Here is a 23,969-nt window from a genome sequence, read left to right on the forward strand (position 1 = left end):
TTATTTACGATTAAAGACAACAGCAAATGCATTAGTGGGAAGTGATATATATATATATATATATATATATATATATATATATATATATATATATATCAAGAACGCACTAAGAGCAGATTGTTTTATTTTTAATCTCTTCTCATCTACTATGGATAGAAGACTGCAAGTGACGCTTAAAAGACCCTATGTAGGGTCTTTAAGCTTTGTTTGAATTTATTCGTCAAAAATATAAAGTTATTTTTTCCTTCTTAATCCCGGAAAGAAACTATTGATGTTGATGCTAAATGTGACTGAGAAACGAGAGCTAAACATTATAATAATTTCAATTCGAATGGAGTTGGGTCGATGAGTTTTAAAGTGTGAGTATTCAAGGAAAGAATGTCCGCCATTGAATGCCAGACGAACAGGTTTCCTTATTTTCCTGTTTTTCATACAATAGTCTGAAAAGAGATTGTCTAGAGCATTAATAAAAATGTTTTAAAATAGTTTCCTCGTTTCTTAATAAATTTAAGGAGGCATTGCAAAGCTAAAAAATGGTGGCGTTTTTACTTAATTATCGTTATTTTAAGCATTATATTTTATAATCTAAAACCAAAAAAATGTACCTTATATTACGGTCGAAGCACGTTTTCTGCCTTTTTATGTTTGTATTACAACCTAATAATGATCAATCATAGAGTTAATCAACATTATGTGTTTAATTTAATCTAAACTTAAATTTGATGTTTGTTGTAATTGATAAAAAATAGCACATTTTAATATAAACTATATTGTAGATTTAACGACCATCATCAACTTTAAGTATCAAATGTGAATATGAAGTCATTAAAACGTAAAACTTTTCATGAATTCTACGACTACATTCGAAGTCAGATTAAAAAGAACACAATTGTCGCTTTCTATTCGGTGATATTGTTAGGGATTGGTCAAATTCTTGGACGCATAAAGGTTAATTATGCCGAAAATAAACGTTTGTATTTAAATAAAAACTGGCATATATATATATATATATATATATATATATATATATATATATACACCTCCGAAATAACTTAGAGACGTGCTTCTGTCTATTTATGCATATATTCATATTGCGAATTTCTATTCACTTAATTCGTTTTTTTTTGTTTTTTTTTTGTTTTCGTGAAAAGAACGCTTCTGTTAATTTACTATGAATATGATGAAATTTTCCAAAGTTCCTCGAGACAAATAGGTTTACATACTTACATCAATTTCGGTATTCAATCAAATTTTATCATTATGCATTTCAGTATTTACATATACCAGTGAACCATATTATTCCATTATAAAAGTCTAAATTATGCAAATGTCTTACTAAATCCATCGAGATGAAATAAAACTGATACTACTTCGCCTATTTCTTTTTTCGTAAAAAAAATTAAAATCAGCCATGATGGATTCAGTTAATTCCTATACAATTCACGCATTTTATTCTTTCGTTGAGTGGGAAATTATAAATGACAACCCTTCCCACGCAACTCTGACAATCAGTGATAAGTATATTTTTATAGATATTTTTTCTTTCCGGGATTTCGGAAAAAATTGTTCGTCCTGAAATCCCAACAAAATATTTCATGACATGTCACTTTACATATATTTTTATGCTTAAAAACTTGGACTTATGCGTAGAAGTAGGCGATCTGCGTTATTTGTAGGAGAGCATGCCACTAATGTACGCAGGAATTTTGCAAAACAATATTCCTACCACTTATGCACAGTAGGCGCACACGTCAATACTTTATTTTTCTAATTCCTATATATACATGCGTCCACTTAGTGCTTGGGTTAAGGTTAACTTAAGGTTAGAATTACGTTGTAAAGATCAGAATCACTGCCACTATCGAACACATTGCGAAATCGTAGACGGTTATCTGAAAAAGATTATTTTATACAAATGCTTATTAATTGAATTGATCCAATCGTATTTAGTAAGTAATGCTACATTTTACTATAATTCGCAGGAAACCCTTTTTTTTAAATATAATACAACCCTACTAAACGAAGTTGTCTATATTTCAGGCTCATAAATTATAGAATCATTTATTTTCATAAAAAATTATTTTCATAAAATAACTTTTCAAACTTAAACTGAAACGTTTAAAATTATAAATGATTTATTTGAGTTATCTAACTTATTTCTATTTGATTTCATGATTTGATAACAAGAATTGAAAAAAAAACTGAAATAATAGATGGACTTTTTTCATAATTTGGGATTGTGAAAACGTACACAATCGAAAGTTCTTATGTGTAATTGTTTTAATTATGAAAAATATATTTAAACAAAACGCATTAATTTGATTTCCACACGTTCTAATTTTCGACGTGCATAAAACGAATGAGTCAGCTTAAGATGATGAACGTAGCAATTACACATTATGCATGGTTGATTCGATAAGCTTCTCTGTCGAACTTGCAACGTGTTCAAATGCAGGTTCACGCTTTAGCATACAGCATAATACCAACTATATGTGTTGCGTTCAAGCTAAATACACAAGATGTTTCCACATTATTTGATTGGCTTCAAATGTAACAGCCATAAGGACTAACATTTATTCTTCTTGTGCAAGTTACCTTCCTGCTATGCGGTTGAATGACACGAGGGTCAATCAGAATTTACAGTGTATTAATTTCAACCGAACATTTGAAGGTCTTCATGCAGATTTTTGTGAGTTGTAAACCATTGTGCACTAAGGAAGATAAACGTCTTCTCTTGCCTCGGTCAACTTCACTCAGACAAAGGTTATCATTCACCGTTTAAAAACTTTAGCAGGTGCACTTACTTCTTACTTCTTTAACTGTGACACTGTTTTATCTTTCGACAACCTACACCGGGCGGTGTAGATCACTCAAGTAAAAGTATTATGTGCTATTTATAGGATGGTTTTGCTTTCCTTTATATTGGCGTCAAGTTGTTTTACAGAATGTTGCGGAAGTTGCTCTTACAGTCCATGCGGAGATCAACGTTGAATGAAACGGTGACTCCGACGTCATCCGAACACATGAACCTCTGATCTAAAGTACTGTCGAATTTAACTCTAGTACGGCAAGGAAACCCCTTGGCAGAATCAATCGAGATCGGCATCTGATAGCGCATGTACTTTGCTAGCTCTGACAACAAATGCATGTTGAACTGCTTAATTTTACTCAACAGACTGAAAATACTGTAAAATATTTAGTACACCATTGAAACAGGAAACTGGGTATACGTGAAATACTAATACTTTACTAACATAAATAATAATACTTTATAATACTAACATAAATAATAATACTTTACTAACTTTTTGGTTATTCTTACGTACACCATAATGAAATCTGATATAATACTAAATATGATACGTTCATAAACATCTCTTATTGGTGCGTACGCGCGTTGGAAAATTCCCATAAGTGTTAATCTCGCGTATCAATTGCTGCCCTTATTTTTATAAACAGCCTATTAATTTATCGCATACATACTTTAAGAGTGTATCTTACTGTCGATTTCGTGTGAATTTAGAATTTGTTTATATGAAGAGGTCAAGGCATTTTAGGTTTACTCATTAAAAGTTTCAGTCCTTTTATGAGAATTATTTTATATTTGAGCTTTTTAACTATTTAAGCACACGGACTAAACAACCCGTAATCATTTCGTTTTAATATCTACATTTATCTTGAGAGTGTTTCATTTATGTCACAGCTGCTTTGATAAGTGAAATTTTAGTTGCGTTTCTAATCCATCATCTCTTTACTCCCAGCATTTTATATTTTAAGTCCACGACAAACGGAGGATGACTTAAATTTCTTGACTGTGCATTGGAGATTATATAAAAACTACATTATTTTCTACTGAAAAAAATCACTATTAATTAAGAAATATGTTTCTAAATTTGGGATTAAAATTATAATTATAAAGTTCTGTAGATTTTCAACTTATGAGTCAGTCTGACTTGGAAAAACACATGAAAATAATGTCTTAATATAAAAATAATTAATTTTTACATATTAAAACAAAATATACGGGTATATTAGACCGGTATAATAATTGAACACACGTTTTTAGCTTCCACGCAAATTTTAACAAATGGTCGAATGTTTTTGATGGAATTTGATCCTTTTCCAGAAGAGCCTCACCAGAAAATAACTCTACCACTCTAAAAATTATTCAATATGATGAGAATTTTAATCGGAAGATTATGTCACTGATAGTGTTCCTTCAACAGTTTTGAAAATAATTCTGAAACATTCCACGACGCATATGAAAAGTGACGTTTATTCTGCATTTTGTGACAAGAAATGCCGTTGTATCGATTTCTTCAGAGTAGCGAGAACAGACACACACTAGCACTAACCACGCGCATATTCTGATATGTTTCATCAAAGTAAGTCAAAGTGTGTGAAAAAACTGTCTATGGCTAACATAGCTATTATTGAGTCAGTTTTAATTAGTGGCTAATCTGCAAAAACGTTAAATTTTCTTTTTATAAACAAATATTATTTCCGTGGCTGATTTCTGACGAAAATAAATACTTCAGTGAATGCATCAAACTGACATAAATTATACACACTCAAGATAACTGTAGATGTTAAAACGAAATGATTCCGAGTTGTTTACACCGTGCGTTGAAACATTTATGAAGTTCAAATATAAAATGTCATATAGGGTGCGTAATGCAGAACCGCAATACGTCTTATAACTGATTAATTCCATACGGTTAAATGAATTAAATAAATGGCTTGGCAAATTTTCATGTTCCCAAGCAGAATTCGTGCGCTTATTTTTTGTTAAAATTTCTATACTTGATAGAATCTTCTATTCATGCACATGATCTATGTGGAACAATGAGTTGAGTGTATCATGTGCTTTTCCATTGTAACAGTCATTCATATTTATGGCATAATCACGTTGACACACCGCTTCCCGCTGGATCACCGAAGTTAAGCAACCTTGGACCTGGACAGTACTAAATGGGTGACCATTTGCGATTTCTAGGTGTTGTATGTGCTCTCCACTTATCTCGGCATCGTTTTCAGCCGTCCTGGAATTATCTTTGTGTGGCTGAGATTGCGCAACCCTTGCCTCACAATTTCACTAGCAGCTGCCTCTACAGGGAGTGTTACAGAATGGATTGAGAGAGAGAGAGAGAGAGAGAGAGAGAGAGAGGAGTAAACGTGGAGTGTAGACACGTTTACCAGAACCGAGGGTCAGCTGACCAGATTACGTATGAGTGACGTGGTCAGGTTGGCTAGATCTGTGAGACTGGATTTGGGCTTTGAAGAAGACGGACGGCTTAATATCTGTTCCCTCCCCTTCACTGGGAGCGGGGGACGCTGACGTGTTAAAAGCAAGCAAGATTTACTTCCATATTCTGTGTCGACATCTGGAAGGAAAATAAAAACTATAAAACCCATTCATCGTCTTGGAGTGATAAATCTTCGTCTAACAGGTACCAGTCTCCCGCTCAAGAGAAGATGAATTCCAGATGGATCACATCGACGATACATGAAGTAAGGTATGTCGAAGAAAATGCATGTAACACACACACACAAAAGCATATGAACAATTAGAGATGAACACACACAACCGCATATGAAACTACGATCATACGCACACGGAATCCTTTTATGTTATACACCAAACGTCAATTTGGTGCCCCTCTATGATAACCCTAGTGATAACTCCAATGATACGCCTATATGTAACAGGAGGTATCCTTTGTCTTTCGAGACTGAATGGAGGCACGAGTCATTCATAGTCTTCTTTGTTCTTTATCTGATACGTGTTGATTACTAGCATTCGTTGTGAGAATAACATTCAAATTAATTGTGGCTTGACTATGCTTCCCAATACCTTTTGAATGATACGGTATGCATACTACACTAACGCATTCTTTATTGGCTGATAAGAACACATCAATAACAACAAAGACGTCACATTTCTCCCTTCGCGGTCAAAGAGAAGAAAAGTCTCATCAGTTTATTAACAACGTGTTTTTTGGTGACAGCAAGTTGAGACACGTGGTTCTATTCAGACAGCAATCACAATGGGAAATGTTAGGTGACAATATAGCACCTAAAAATAATAAAAATATTGAAACATATTTTATTTAAAAGGGAAGTAACTCTTACCTTTTTTGCATCAAAAGTGTTTTGAGAAGCGTTACGTCTCTTACATTTATTTCAGAGAGCAATGATTTAATTGACGTTTGTCGTACAACGGTTTCAATTAATAACCTGACTATGAAAATATCTTTTTATTCAATTTTACCTATATTTACAAATAAACGTCCAATATCTCATATCATTTTACTAACCTATACGTCCAATTTAAACGAAAAAAAAAAACCCAAAACAATATACTTGGAACACGAATAACTGTACCCATATGTAACGCGCATGTAGAAACCAAAAGTATGAAAACCATTGTATTAAATAACAGATGAAAACTTCCCAAGAATCACAATTTTAAACATAATTGCTAATAAAAAAGCAATTAAAGTATTATACTCTTCAATGGAAAATATTAGGAACACAATTATATGACCAAATATGGCATAACTTAAAGTCACATCAAATGAACAACATGAATAATAAATAAATTTGCCTCAATTTCATGAATGTAAAGTTATGATTCAAAACAAAAATAAAAAGACATTTGGATATTAAAAGTTATACATTATTTACAAATCATAAAGTTGTAAATTATATATATATATATATATATATATATATATATAATTTAAAGGAGATTAGAATAATAGTCTAAAGAGCTAAGTGTATTTTAATGTAATAGTGAAATTACTAGTTTAATTAAAATACAGGAAATGCTCGTTGTAATTTAGATATATAATAAGCTCGATAGTTAAATGTCCTAGAGCTAATTCAATATTAAGTAATGTGATTTATAATTTAAAAGTTTTAAATTTTTTTAAATTTAACAATCAAAATTTAATTAAATTAAAAATCAGTTTCATAAGAAGAACAACAACAAAGTCAATTATCTGTACGATCGTTTCGGAAATTCGTGCTTTTTATTTGTGGTATACATGAAGTCACGTAGAATAATTATACATAGTTTTTTTGGTAAGCACGGTCTCCTCATCAGCAAATTTAGGAGGATTTCTATTGAATTGAAAAGACACCAAAAATAAACCTAGCATTAAAAGTAAGGCAGATGAATCTGAAAAATTGAAGTAAAAGGTTTGGATATAAAATTTATAAGAAAATTAATAAGAAAATTTGTATAGGTTAGAGATAGAAATGAGTAGAAAAATATATATTTTTGAATTTACATAATAAATTTGATTTAAAAATATATAGATATATAATTACCTTTTGGTTTTTCTTTTTTTGAAATCAGGAACTGTATTTAAAGTAGTCATTTAGATGTTTGCTATAGCTTTTTATTTTATTGAATAATGAATTTTAAAAGGGCGACGCTCGTGCAGTAAATTGTTTCCGTTAGCGTATTTTGATTTAGAGACGCTACAGTTAATATCTATAGAGAGAGAGTTTTTTTTTTTTTTTTTTTTAAAGTTTTTAAGGGGAGATAATTGTCATGGCTTTATTTATTATTTGATTTACGAGTCTAAGGGCGGTAATTGGTTTAACTTAATTTATTAAAAAACAAAAAAAAAAAAAAAAAAAATCTATTTTTACTAATGAGTAATTTTTAATAATTTAAGGTGGTTTATATTTATTAAATTTAAACCAACGTTTATGATTACACGATAGAAGCTCGTGTCTTGAATTTACTAGTTTGGTTGTGCTTTTTATATCTTCATATTTTAAAATTTTTAGGGTTTCTTTTGTACATAATGTACAAAATTTATCTCCTGGTTTATATGATTTGCAAGTCTCAATTATTTGCCATTTTAAGTTGAAAGAAATATTGCTATTTTTTAGTTGCCAAATATAGTTGGATAGAGTAGTTTGGTTTGATAGAGAGTTATTTTTAAAAGAATGTTTGTGCGTTGAAATTCTATGTTTTATTGGGCCAGATGTGGAACCAATATATATTACCTCTTGATTATTATGATTATTTTCCGTTAGGTCTATTGTTGGATTATAATGTGGTGGGTTGGTTAATAATTGATCGGTAGATTGATTTAAGTTGGTGTTATTATTTAATCTGGTAGTTGAGTTATGGCTGTTGATAGGTTCTTGTATATTTGGAGTTTTTGATACTGTGCAGCTATAGATAACATTTTTAATTTTACATGAGCCTTGTAGGGGACATTTATTTTTTCTTCTACAGTTACAGTCCGATGTATTTTGTATAGTTGCATTTTGTAGTTTATTAATTTTATTATTATTAGAGCTAATTATTTTCTGATGAAGGTTAGGCATAGTAGAGTAAGAGACTTTAATTGTGTTCTTATTGAAAATCTTATTATATCTATGGGGGGCTTTAAAGTTCTTATCTAATATTTTAAAAAATTCTCTAGCTATGTTTGTTTCTAGGTTTTTGGAATACGGGGGGTTGAACCATAGGATCTCCTTGTGTCTATTCTTACGTTTGCGGGTTTTAGTTTGTTGTTTGTTTATATTATTATCTAATATTTGTAGTTTGGTTTTATCTTTTTTTGTCTCCTGGTTATTTTTCTTAACTCGTATACGGGAAGACATTGCCATATTATATGTTATTACGCTCTTAATAGGTTTATTTTTAATGCAGTTTATGTTTCTATCATTTTCATTTATGAATTTAATTTTTTAATTATATCCAGAGTTTTTAAGGGCTTCATTATAGTATTTTTCATTTTTGGTATATATATATATATATATATATATATATATATATATATATATATATATATATATATATATATATATATATATGTTTAAAGAAAAATAGAAAATCCGAATGAAATTATTAAAAAATCAACGTTTCGTCCTTATTTCAGAGGACATCTTCAGGATAATTGAAATAAAAATGTAAGAAAAGAAAAAGTCATAGATCTTGCGAAAAAAGACAGTTTTTGAATCCTACCCATGTCGGGAAGGACAAATATGTGTGCGTATGGGAAGGTTGGGTTGTTCGATGTCTATATATACACTTTAAAAAAAATGCATTTAAATAAATATGTACATTCATTTTTTTTTCTCTTCTGCAAAACTACTCATTTTCCTGAAACATTCAAGGAAAAACGGCTAGCCAGGATCCACCCTGATACCTTGCTCCTTGATTATTATTTTCCCTGTGCTAGGGGTTAAATAGTAGAAGCCTTTTCTTTGCGTAATAGTATTAGTATTCAATATTAGTGCTGATTCTAAAAGTCTTCTTTTAGCTCTATCTATCACGTATTTAATAATTTTCGCTTGATCTAAATTAAATGAGTGATCGTGTTCTGCACAATGGCAAAAGAGTGCATTTAGGGCGTTACCATTCCTTATATCTCTTCTGTGCTCGTTAAGTCTTAATTTCAATTTTCGTTGTGGTTCACCTATGTACGCTTGTTGACAGTTGTTACATGGGATGGAATATATACCGGCATCGGATGTGAGGGCTTTGGGAGAGTGCTTGGTAGTTTTTAATGTCTGTTTTATGGTTGAGGAAGTTGTTTGTATCAGGTGAAAACCAAGTCTATTAAGAGTGTCGTAGATTTTTGTATTTTTGGTGTGGGTGGGAATGAAAAGATGTATGTTTAATAGTGAGGTATTTGTTTTATTTTTCTGTGTGTTTATGTTATAGTGTATATAATAGAATATGCAGTCCCCAATATCTTAATGATGAATTTCAATATATTACGAATTTTTTAAGAAAACTAAAGTATCCATCCTATTTCATTTCTTACGCAAAGAAAAAAGCTACGAAAATACACTATAACATAAACACATATATATATATATTTATATATATATATATATATATATATATATATATACATATATATAAATTTATATACATATATATATATATATATATGGCAATCATGAAAGGAAGACGAAAATTCATGATCAGAACATTAAAATAAGTCTACGTTTAAAATGAAGTTAACGGGGTGAAGAGAATAAAAGGGTGAAACAGAAAATAGGGAAGTCAGCTGACCGGTTTTTCCCTCGTTTATCAAAGCTGTATCGAAGGATCTGAGTAGAAAAAAAAGGAAATAGACGAAAGGAATCGAAATTATGTACTGATAAAAAATAAAAAATTATTTTCCTCCTTTCATTCTCTTCACCTCGTTAACTTTATTTTAAACGTTGACTTTATTTTAACGTTGATTTTATTTTAACGTTGACTTTATTTTAACGTTAACTTTATTTTAACGTTGACTTTAAACGTTGACTTTATTTTAACGTTGATTTTATTTTAACGTTGACTTTAATTTTACGTTAACTTTATTTTAACGTTGACTTTAAACGTTGACTTTATTTTAACGTTGATTTTATTTTAACGTTGACTTTATTTTAACGTTAACTTTATTTTAACGTTGACTTTAAACGTTGACTTTATTTTAACGTTGATTTTATTTTAACGTTGACTTTATTTTAACGTATACTTTATTTTAACGTTGACTTTAAACGTTGACTTTATTTTAACGTTGATTTTATTTTAACGTTGACTTTATTTTAACGGTAACTTTATTTTAACGTTGACTTTAAACGTTGACTTTATTTTAACGTTGATTTTATTTTAACGTTGACTTTATTTTAACGTTGACTTTAAACGTTGACTTTATTTTAACGTTGATTTTATTTTAACGTTAACTTTATTTTAACGTTGACTTTAAACGTTGACTTTATTTTAACGTTGATTTTATTTTTAACGTTAACTTTATTTTAACGTTGACTTTAAACGTTGACTTTATTTTAACGTTGACTTTAAACGTTGACTTTATTTTAACGTTGACTTTATTTTAACGTTAACTTTATTTTAACGTTGACTTTATTTTAACGTTAACTTTATTTTAACGTTGACTTTATTTTAACGTTAACTTTATTTTAACGTTAACTTTATTTTAACGTTGACTTTAAACGTTGACTTTATTTTAACGTTGATTTTATTTTTAACGTTAACTTTATTTTAACGTTGACTTTAAACGCTGACTTTATTTTAACGTTGACTTTAAACGTTGACTTTATTTTAACGTTGACTTTAAACGTTAACTTTATTTTAACGTTGACTTTATTTTAACGTTGACTTTATTTTAACGTTGACTTTAAACGTTAACTTTATTTTAACGTTGACTTTATTTTAACGTTCTAATCAGGAATTTTCGTCTTTCTTTCATTATTGCATTATATAAATTTTGTACCACTCAAAGAATCATGAAATCTCTCTCTCTCTCTCTCTCTCTCTCTATATATATATATATACATATATATATACATATATATATACATGGATTGTATATGTATATATGCATATATATATGGATTGTATATATGTATATATATATGTATATATATATGGATTGTATATATATATATATGTATATATATGGATTGTATATATATATATATATATGGGTATATATATATGGATTATATATATATATGTATATATATGGATTGTATATATATATGGATTGTATATATATATGTATATATATGGATTGTATATATATATATGGATTGTATATATATATATATGTATATATATATGGATTGTATATATATATATATATATATATATATATGTATATATATATATGGATTGTATATATATATGTATATATATGTATATATATATGGATTGTATATATATATATATGTATATATATGTATATATATATGGATTGTATATATATATATGTATATATATATATGGATTGTATATATATATATGTATATATATGGATTGTATATATATATATATATATGTATGTATATATGGATTGTATATATATATAGATATATATGTATGGATTATATATATATATATACATATATGGATTTTATATATATATATGTGGATTGTATATATATATATATAATGATTGTATATATATACATACAATCCATATATATATATGGATTGTATATATATATATATATATATATGGATTGTGTATATATATATATATATATATATTGTATGCATTGCATATATAGATTATATATATATATATTGTATATATGTGTGTGTATTGTATGTATAGATTATATATATATATTGTATATATATATGTATTGTATATATAAATTATATATATATTGTATATATATATATATGTATATATATGTGTGTGTGTGTGTGTTTAGTTCTGCATGAACAAAATGTTCCCCTGCATCATCTTTCTTAAACAAACATATTCTTTTAGCAGAGATGTGTTAACAATTTGTCTTAGTACTCATCACAATATCCTTCAAAACAATGTGATGAAAACAAAATATATATATTAAGAATTATCACAGCCTCAAAACAAAATATATTCATTTAGTATTATGTATTTTTTACAAAAAACTCTGGCTACACATTTGCAGATTTTTAAATTCTGGCTGTGAATGAATTTATTAGCGTAACGGCAAATACTTTGTATGAAGACGGAGATATATAAACAAGTGCACAAAATAAATATAGGATATATATATATATATATATATATATATATATATATATATATATATATATATATATATATATTATTGTTATTATTATTATTTGGAAAGCTAGGGTATAAATATTGAATGCATTAACTCCTATATACAAAAGCTTTACGTATTTTACACATAAGCTGCTGTATGTGTATGTGCGTGTATTACGCATAAACAAATCAATAAATGCATAATTAGTGAATGTAATGAACTTTTTTTTTATTTCGATTTCGATTCTATCGAGAAAGGCGCCAAAGAATCTAAATGTTTCTACACGGTTTGGGGTAAAAAAGAGGTTGGTAGAAATGGTAGATCCGCTACGGCGTTATTCGCTAATGAGTTCTAAAATAATATTTACCGAACTTTTGCCTCAAGTAGGTCGTCTATCAGCAAGGGAAGCAAACTGTTCGGCTGTGCATGGAATATTGCCAAGAAAAGAAAACAGATTAAGCTATCGGTTACATTTTATATAGCATGGACACGATCCCGGACAATAAGCCATGTTGTACTTTTTTTTTACTGGTGCGCACCTAAACATAACGCATTTATTTTTCGTGTCAAAAGCTATCGTAATTTATGAAAAATCTGTTTAAGTAATAGTTTCTCTCTCTCCTTCTCGCTCTTTCTCTCTCTCTCTCCCTTTCTCTCAGTATATGTATATATATATATATATATATGTATATATATGTGTATATATATATATTCATGCATCACATTAAATATTATATGCAGAGTATATATTATAAAAACGTAAGAAACAGCTTGCACACCTACAAGATAAACTGTTTTTTTGTTGTTGTGTTTTCGAAGCACAATATCATTGTTGTCCAATATCTTTATTGACGAGTTTCTGCTACTGTTCTGGCCGTGATTATTGATGCTATAGAGGCATGGTTAGTTCGTTGAATTTCAGAAATAGACTAAATTGCGACTGGGAATAGACCATCTACATTAAGAAAGAATAAATAAACTCACGGGGCCAGCAACCCAGAGTTTTTATAATATAGTCTATATAAAAGTAAAATGCATTGAAGCTCCAGCGACAGGGAGTGGGGATGATAGATCAAAAAGAAATGACCGGAATACAATCTTTTCTCTTCTCTCCTCATATCTTTTCATGTTCATTCTTTACCCGTATAACTGCCTAAGCCTCTATTTTCTCGCCAGTCAATTGAATTCCTCTTTCCCTTCCCTCTCAAGCTTGATTTCTGTATTTCCTGAATAGTTCCTTCAATGATGTAATCCTTTCTTCTCTCTTTCCCTTTGTTTGTATTGTTTTCATTTATTTTTCTAAATAAATACGAACAACTGTTGCGAGTTTTCGCTATCCTGACTAGCTCACCTAGTTTTAAAAAAGGCCTGTTTTGAGCTTGAAATATAATGACATTAGGTTAAGTTGGTGTTGTATTTTAATTATCATATATATATATATATATGTGTGTGTGTGTGTGTGTGTGTGTGTGTGTGTGTGTGTGTGTGTGTGTGTGTGTGTGTGTGTGTGTGTGAGTGTTGGGGCGATTAATCAGAATCAGGAATTTTGGATGTATCGGAATCGGATACATTTTCGATTCCAAAACGATTTTGTTATTGTTTTCTTGGAAATTATAAACAAACAAACAAACAAACAAACAGATTTTTTTTTAAAATTTATGAGAAGAATATTTCTTTATAAAATGAAAGGACGCGGAACCAGGATTTCAGGTTTCAATTTAATTATTTTATTGGTAAATTATGGCAAACAAAGTAAATAATCACGAGTTCACTTACTTTTATTTTCTTAGGAAACCTTTTGAAATACTCCCACTTATTTTAGCACCTAGCTGAAAAAAGTCAAAACGGTCCCCTCAGAGTTCACAGTTAAATTAAAAGAGAAAAGCCGCTCCTTACAAGTTTTATTTTTTAAAAAAAATGTTATCGCCGACCTGGTCTCGTGTTGTCTTGAGTGGTCATCTTTCTAATAATCCAATGTTTTATTGCATCTAAAAAACGTTACCCCTCAGAGTTCATAGTCATAATTAAACTGACAAGTTTTATTTGTAATTTTTCTAGCGCCGACCTGGAATCGTCATCTTTGAGATTTTTTTTTATTATCGCATTTATTTATTTTTTATTTTTATTTTTATATTATTTTATTTTTTATTTATTTTTTTTTCCCCCACAAGTGAAAATCACATCTGAAAATCTCATAATGAGTTAATCAAAACTTGGGATAAAATACGTAAAACGTTTAGAAATTTATCAAATTATAAAAACAGAAATTATATGTGCATAAGATCACCCCTCAATGAGATTCTAATTTTTAGGCCATTATGTATAAACGCACTCAAAAAGAAAAATAATTATTATTGAATTTAGTAGTCGGGTGAATTGCATATATAAATTTAGCGTAAAATGAACCCCTTTTTTGTCCGGGTCATTCTAATTCTTAGGGCAGTTAACCAAATTTTTTACCACTAATCTTAAGTCTGACCGACTATGTCATGAAACTACTTGCAACCGCTTTATGTTTCGCATTACTTAGGCTGTGCAGTGTGCACTATGGGGAAAAAGTGTTTGATATGACTATTTGCAATAACATTTTATACTAAATTTGGATCAGAAATATTAACATGGCTAAGATTTTGAAACAAACAAAATTGACGACATCGTTAAAACGCTGTCTGGTCCGAAAGAGCAATCATTTATCGTTAATTTTATATGCAACACCGACTTTTTGTTGTTTTCTTTCTTTATTTATTATTTTTTTTTAGGTCGCTTACACGTAATCGGCTAAAAAATGAAGCATCACATTTTTATTTTCCGGTGGATTAGCATAGGTTTCAGAATTCTAATGAGAACCTTATTTTTTCACAAGAAAATGTTATAACTGCGAATTGGCGAAAAAAAATCGCGATAACTTGTTCAAAGTTTTCAAATTAATCACATAAAAAGATTTCACGGGAATCGCTTATCGAAGTAGAATCATTTTTTGGGTATCTAAAGATTTTAATCTACACATTTGCTATTATAATTAGTAGTAGTAGTAGTAGTATTTTTTTATTAGTAGTAGTAGTAGTAGTTTTATTAATATCAGTAGTAGCAGCAGCTGTTGTTGTTATTGTTGTTGGTGTGTTTCTACATTATGTTTTCTTTTTACAGTAAAAGAAATGAATAACCGATCAAATTTAATAAGAAATAAGTAAGGGGGTATTTTTTTTGACAGAGAGAAATCAGAAAATATTTTAACACCCATCCCGAAATTTCTGTGTTAAGAATGGTTTTCTAAGAAATTATTTTTATAGTGAAAGAAGGCTTTTGTAAACTATTCTCTTGTTACACCGTTCTCTAATTGTTCATTCAAATTGTCGACTATTTTCAATCATAAAAAATACAAATAACATTAAAAAATGAACCTTGCTAACCAGCTTTGTTTTAAAAGAAATATAAATGTTTTGTGTCTCGTAACTTTCAACGAATTACAAGGAAAACATTTGAGAAAAATATCTAGAAAGACTTACTCATGTAATATATTCCCCCACCTACCCAGGTGTACATTTTACATTTTGCAAAAATAAATACGGTCATTATACAAGGTTTTACAGGAATTAAACACGACTTTTCTTCAGTCAAGAAATCTGTAAGTGAATATTGAGAAAGTGTAAAATATTGATATATAAATTAAAAATGTTAAAAACCATTATACACATATTTTATTTATGTTTTTATTATGTATTCTTTTTATTTATATTTTACTAGCAGCCCGCCCGGTGTTGCCGTTCGTAAAATATGCAAATATGTTCTATTTTTTATTAATGCAGAATTCTTATTTTTTATATAAGCAGAAATACTGTACGTATTAAAAGTATTTAACTTCCTTAAACAAACGAAGTAAAATAAGGAAAGAAACTGAAACATATGCGAATATAAAGTTTTGTTCTAAGTTCACGTCAGTTAAAAATCGAGCTGAGATCGAAACAAAAACCTGAAGAAAGTGCGTCAAGTACAATAACGATTAGGCCAGCTTGACACGATCTTTCACAAGTGTTTACAAACTTATGGGAACAATTCATGCATGCACATTCGTTAAAATCCGATTCCAACCATTTTTTTTTATTTTTGACCACTTAGAAGCCCTTTTCCTGAGTAAAAACCGACTAAAAAATTGTCCACATCCCTGAATACCTTTATACCGTAGATAAAATATTCGTTGACTATATAGTTTGAGAAGTGTCCTCACAAACATTCTCACTTTAATTTTCATTCATTCATTTATTATTATTATTATTATTATTATTATTATTATTATTATTATTATTTATATTATTAATATTATTATTATATTATTATTATTTATTTTACTTTTTTCTCCTTTCTTTTCCATTTTTCTTCTACGTTCATAGCGAGGACTAAATCTTCACAGAGAAAATAAGGACGCCTTCCTCTATAATGTCGTGATCATGATGGTGTTGCTGCTAGGATGCAATGTAGCATTTTATTATAACGACTTAATGTGTCTAAAATTGTGTTCGAAAATTACAGAAGATAGTGGCAAATAGCCTAGACGTAATGTGGCATATGTTATTCCAAACCTTCGATACTTTGGTCCAGAGGGGAATTTTGCAAAATACTATATATGAGATAATACAAAACGAATTTAGGAAACTTATCCCCGGAAAACTCGTCCCCGGAAAACCCGTCTCCGGAAAACTCGTACCCGGAAAACTCGCCCCCGGAAAATTCGTTCCCTTTTGCTAGGTAGGAAAACTGGTCCCTTATTGAATAAATATCGATTGAAAACACATTTTATGATCGTTCTTGAAGAAGATATTGTCTTTAAAAGAGAATACACATCCCATAATATTTAAAAAAAATATTTTTACTTGTTTACTGTTGTTAAAAAAATTAAATTAATTTTTCTAAGTTTTAGTTTTCTACCTAGCTTTGAAAGTGTTTGTGTCTTTCAACTTATTTTAAAGGGTTTATTTAGTTTTAAAAAAAAAGTAATTTCGAGTGTTACTTATGAACAAAAAATGTCCGACATAAGAGGATCAGTCTTAGGAGGATAATTGCTTCAAAAATAGAAAAATAAAGAATATATTAAGGTAGATATAGTTTTAAAACGACCTCCCCTCCAAAAGAAAATAAATGTGTATATTTTTAGGTAATAATGCACATCCCATAATATTTTTAAAAAATATTTTTACATGTCTATTGTTTTAAAAAAATTAAATTGATTTTTCTAAGTTTTCGTTTTCTACCTAGCTTTGTAAGTTTTTGTGTTTAAACTTATTTTAAAGAGTTTATTTAATTAAAAAGAAATAACAAGTAATGTCAGACTCGACATTACTTAGTAAATAATTTTTAATAAAACATGTCCGAAAATTAAAGAAAACAATGAGGTAGAAATAGTTTTAAAACGAGCCTCCCCCACCTCCAAAAGAAAATAAATTTGTATATTTTTAAGTACTGCACAAGTGCCCCCGAAATGACTTTTAAACGATACCCTCCCCTCCCCATGTTAAGAATGACTTTCGAAATAATAACGTTATTATTTCAGCCCGGCACCAAAATTACATAAGACCGTGTTTTCTTTTTTGTTGTTTTGTAATTTTTTTATTTATTGAATTATTTAAACTGAATTAACTCTTCTAAATAAAATAATTGCTTTCTTTGATAATGCGTGTTTTCTTTCTTTATTTTTGTTTTGTAATGACACAAAAAGTGTTAAAACTAGAGTATTTTTTTGATAAATATTTGGTTTCGTTTTTCGTATCTTGACTCCGTAATCAAGTTTATTTTTTTCAAGCAAGAGTTAAAAATAATTTGTAAAAATATTATGGGGGTGCATATTCTCTATTAAAAACAATAGCTCCTTCAAGAACGGTAATAAAATGTGTTTTCAATCGATGTTTATTCAATAAGGGACCAGTTTTCCTACCTAGTAAAAAGGGGGGGTACGAGTTTTCCGGGTACGGGTTTTCCTGAGACGAGTTTTCCCGGGACGAGATTTCGGGGCACCTACAAAACATATGCTAAAATATTTTTTTCTTTTGGGATAAAGTAATGGTTGAAAGAAGCTATGGTTGAATTATTGTAATCAATCGTATTTATGAATGCATTTCTCGTGTATTTTATCATTTCATTTTGATTTACCCATGATCTAAGGTGTCTCTTTTTTGTCAACAGCATTATATAATTTACTTCTATATAATAATAAAATGAACACAAAATTAAAGAGATGTATTTTTAGATATATTCGTGTAACATCTTTGCAGATTTGTCACAGTGTATACTTTTTCTAATGAAACCAAAGTAGGAAAATAATTGTAACAGTCTAGGGTCATTGCTGGTAATCGACGAAAAGACTCATTCATTTATTCATTTTATGATATCTTATCAGATAGTGATTCCTCAAGCCGAGCTCAACACTTTAAAAACTTCATCATTCTTCGATACACAGTCACACATACACACACACTACATATATATATATACATATATATATGACTACTTCATTTACTCACATAAAATTAATATACGAAAGTATAGATTTATGCGTGAACTTTAAGTATTTACTTCAAAAGTGCTCAATACGTAGGTAGAACTAGTTAGTAATTTATAAATCGCCATATATATTTTATAAATTACTATATATATATATATATATATATATATATATATATATATATACAAGCAAAAGTACCCATCGTTGACTGGGTTAAAAAGCAACCTACAGAAAATGGACTCTGATTTATTAAAGTACTAGCGGGGGTACCCGGCGTTGCCCGGGTGTTTGGAGGTGTGTTAGCTGTTAAATAAAAAAGAAACCGGGGTGGGGGGTAAAAGTTGGTAGGATCGAACCCGAAGCCTTGAGGCGAAGTTTGAAAATAAAATCGGCTACCCAGAATGAGTTACTGTTTGAATTTATTTAAGTAAGAACCAAATTGAAAGGTGCGCGCACGACGACGACGACGACGACGTAAGGAATAGCTATTTAGCAAATGATGTCAATGACCAGGCTTGTTTGTTATAAGCGAAGTAAAAAAAAAGAAAACAACGTTAAAACTTAAGCGGGTGGTGGTAATCAAAACATAAAAAAAAACACAAAACAAACTAACGTAAGGTAAACGAACGATGTTAAATGTAAAAATCGAAAAACCAAAAAAGAAAACAGAAAGACGAACACGTGAAAAATTGCTTAAATAAGCCTGTTTCGATATTAAAATTTAAAAAATCGGTGGGTACCCGGGTGTTTTTGTGTGTGTGGTCGGGGTGGATAAGCGAAGTAAAAAAAAAACCCCAGAAAAACAAACGTTACGTGAAAAATGGCTTAAATAACACTGGTTCAATATTTAAATGAAAAAAAATCGAGAAAAAGACATCTCACACCCAAAATGTTTACATAACGAATCAACGCGCTAACCAACTGAGCTAAGGCGACGTACATGAAATTTACTCAGTTTTCAACTATTTAAAGTAAATCAGGTCATGACGTCATCTGACGCATGCGAAGAACCGGTCGTCTCGTAACGACGACCGTTTTTGTAGATTTCGGGGTGAAAAAAATGAACATTTTTGGCCAATTTTTCGATATTTTTCGAGCGAAAGATGGAGTTTCAATATGATACCGAGTTGGTGAATTTTCGTCGTGTCTGTCGACAGTTTTTAGCGGGCACACAAACAAACATATATACATACATACACACATTTTCGCTTATATATATATATATATATATATATATATATATATATATATATATATATATATATATATATATATATATATATATAGATGATAAGTTATGAAACTGAAGGGTTGTAAAGAGATAGCTTCGAATTCGGGGGTATCAAAACCAAAGCAAAATGTGATGAAAGTAAAAATAAAATAGATAAACCTCATAATTTATTATACCATACCTGTTCGCGCTGAAACACTTATCACAATATTCTGTGGATCTATATTAAAAAACCTTGTTAAACTTTGTGAAATATTTCCATTCTATGGAGGTCAGGCGCGAACGAACACCCCATAATTTTATTATACCATATTTCTTCAAACTGAAACATAATTATCAAAGTATACTTACGCAGATAGATATGAAAAGTCTTTCTTAAAGTGTGTGCCTATTTCCATTCTATGGCGGCCAGGCCCCACAATTTTATTATACCATCCCTATTTAAGTTAAAGCATACTTATAAAGTATTTCTATGTGCATCTATATCAAAAACACTTGTAAAAGTTTTTTTTTATTTTTATTTCCATACATTGTGGTCCAGGCGCGAACGCAGACCCCACAATTTTTATGAACCACTGTTCTGCAGGATCAAACATACCCATTCCTGTGTCTCGATACATCTTCTATCATTATAAATGATCAGTTTTTTTTTTAAATAGTCAACCATATAGGAGCCTATTCGTGACCAGACAAACACACACACACATCCAGCTTTATATATATATATATATATATATATATATATATATATATATATATATATATATATATTAGACTGAAAAATAAGGATCAACATAGAATTATACCCTTTTAATTTAAGGCGCGTTTTCTTTTACAATTAAAAAACCTACACTTTACAACGTAGGTTTTTTATATGTAGAATATACACTTTTTATATGTACAACTTTATATGCACAATTTACAATGTATGTTTTTGATCTACAATTATATATATATATATATATATATATATATATATATATTAGTAATTTATAAAATATATATGGCGACTAAGCTACACTGAATATTCTGCGTTTCATCCACTGTAGGATTCGTCAGGCTTATGAGCGAATTTTTTGGTTGCTTCTTGATTTATATATGTTGAGGATTTCTAGTTAGCCAATCAGCTTTCTAGTATCCACCGCGCCCTCTCCTATCAGCTAATGGGCATGCATTTTATCGAACAAAGGATCTGTTTTTGAACTAGGTTAGTGGTTTAAAGTAAAAAATGAAAAAAGGAAAGAAATATTTTAATGGTCATAAAAAATGAAAAAAGGAAAGAAATATTTTAATGGTCATAAAAAATGAAAAAAGGAAAGAAATATTTTAATGGTCATAAAAAATGAAAAAAGGAAAGAAATAATTTAATGGTCATAAAAAATGAAAAAAGGAAAGAAATATTTTAATGGTCATAAAAAATGAAAAAAGGAAAGAAATATTTTAATGGTCATAAAAAATGAAAAAAGGAAAGAAATATTTTAAAGGAGATGAAAGAAAAATAGCCAGAACAAGAATTACTTAACAGCAATAACAGCAAATAAATACATATTTTTTTTACAAATTGAGGAAATAAAATGATAGCTGACATAAAAACATGTAATAATAATTTTGCTTCCCCGGCATGTCGTAATGTTATGTTTAACAGTGCAAAGCGTAACTGATAATGTTCTGGAGGATGATGGTTTAATTAATTAATTAATTAAGTGTTGCTGATACTAAGAATACAATTACAACTCATTAAAAGCTTCTAACTTACGAAATGAAATCATCCCATCCCCATGGATTAAGAAAAATTTCCATTCGAAAATCTGCACTGATTCCCGGATTTGACAGAAAGATTCCCGAGTTGACAGAAAGATTTCCGAGTGTGCAACGTTGCATCCGAAGTAGGTCTGATGTTTTCTCGGTCAAAACGTGATAATAATAACACTCAAGACGAGAGCAAAATCCGAATAATTTAAATACCACAAAAGCAAAAACAATTATGTTTTCTTCGATGAAAGAAACAGTCAAAAATATATAGATCAAAAATATATAGATCAAAAATATATAGATAAAAAATATATAGATCAAAAATATACAGATCAAAAATATATAGATCAAAAATATATAGATCAAAAATATATAGATGAAAAATATATAGATCAAAAATATATAGACCAAAAATATATAGGTAAAAAATATACGGATCAAAAATATATAGATCAAAAATATATAGATAAAAAATATATAGGTCAAAAATATATAGATCAAAAATATATAGATCAAAAATGTGATCATCAACTTAGAAATGTTCTAGTCATTTTGAGGACACAAATGAAACAAACATTGGATTTTTATTGAAGGATTAAAGACTCTTTGCTAATTGTCTTGCACACTTTACAAGATCTCTACTGTCTATTCACCAAAATTCTCCAAGTGCATCACTTATTATTGCCCTTGTACAAACCTGAGATTTCGACTGGATATTCCATGAGATTTGGCATAAACATTACTTAGAATTCCCATTATAAACTCATCGAAATTGTACATATACAGTCCCCAAAATATACACTCCCACGTTTTCTTCTGCACAAACTACAAGTTTTTATTTACCCGAGATTTCTGATGTACATTGCAGATTTACCTCATACACACCTAGAATTTGTCTTGTACATTACATAAGATATAACCTGTTCTCTCTAAAGAAAGATAAACGATGAGAGAGCTTCGATAAAAGCACTAGATAACACAGGCAGCTCAGTTGTCAAAGTAGATCTTTTTCTCTACTTCACTATGTCTACTTTGCAAACTGTCAAACTTTGATACGTTGCTTAAACTGAGTTTTAACATCTCAGAAAATTTGCTGACGTCACATATCAACAGTCAACGTATGAAAACTATATTTAAATGTGTGTTAAATGAAAATATGTGTCGTCTAAGATTGTGTATATTCAGAAATAATTCTAAAGACATCCTCTTATTCATCACGCAATATGGACAAATTAAAAACCTTAATTAAATACTCGATTCATACTTCTCTATATAACATGATTATTTTCACTTTACATGACGATATTAGAAGAGATATTTGGTGTTGGTATAATAATAGTGTAAAATCTTTTAATATAATCTTATGCTGACACCTAACTAATATCACATAAGTGTGCCACAGCGGATTTCTAAGAAATTCATGCTAAATGGTTTCAAACGAATTTATTGCTAAATATAAATACGATTGTTGTATTTTTCGTCAAATTGAAACAAAAATATTTGAGGTTTGTGTATGTCATTGAGGTAAATTGCATTGCCGTACAAATATATATATATATATATATATATATATATATATATATATATATATATATATATATATATATATAGTCATCAACATACAGTACTGTTTCGCTGTTTCACAGCTCATCAGTGCGGCTAGACAGGCAACTACCTCAAGCCAGGATTTAAACCCGACCGTCTGTACGACAGTCAACGCTCCTAACCACTACGCTATCGGCGGCTGCTGAATGAGTCGTGAGATTAACGATGTTTTACATCGTCCGAAATACCTAAGCTCCATTTGTTTATACAAAGAGCATCGCTTTATACGCTAATGGTAATTCGTGTATCACTATTCAATATGCTCAACTCAAGATTAGGAGCATTATAGTCATCCACATATAGTACTGTTTCGCTGTTTCACACACACACACACACACATACACACACACACAC

The sequence above is a fragment of the Euprymna scolopes genome, chromosome 37 (genome assembly GCF_053919585.1).
Source record: "Euprymna scolopes isolate OS-2025 chromosome 37, ASM5391958v1, whole genome shotgun sequence".
Taxonomy (NCBI): domain Eukaryota; kingdom Metazoa; phylum Mollusca; class Cephalopoda; order Sepiida; family Sepiolidae; genus Euprymna; species Euprymna scolopes.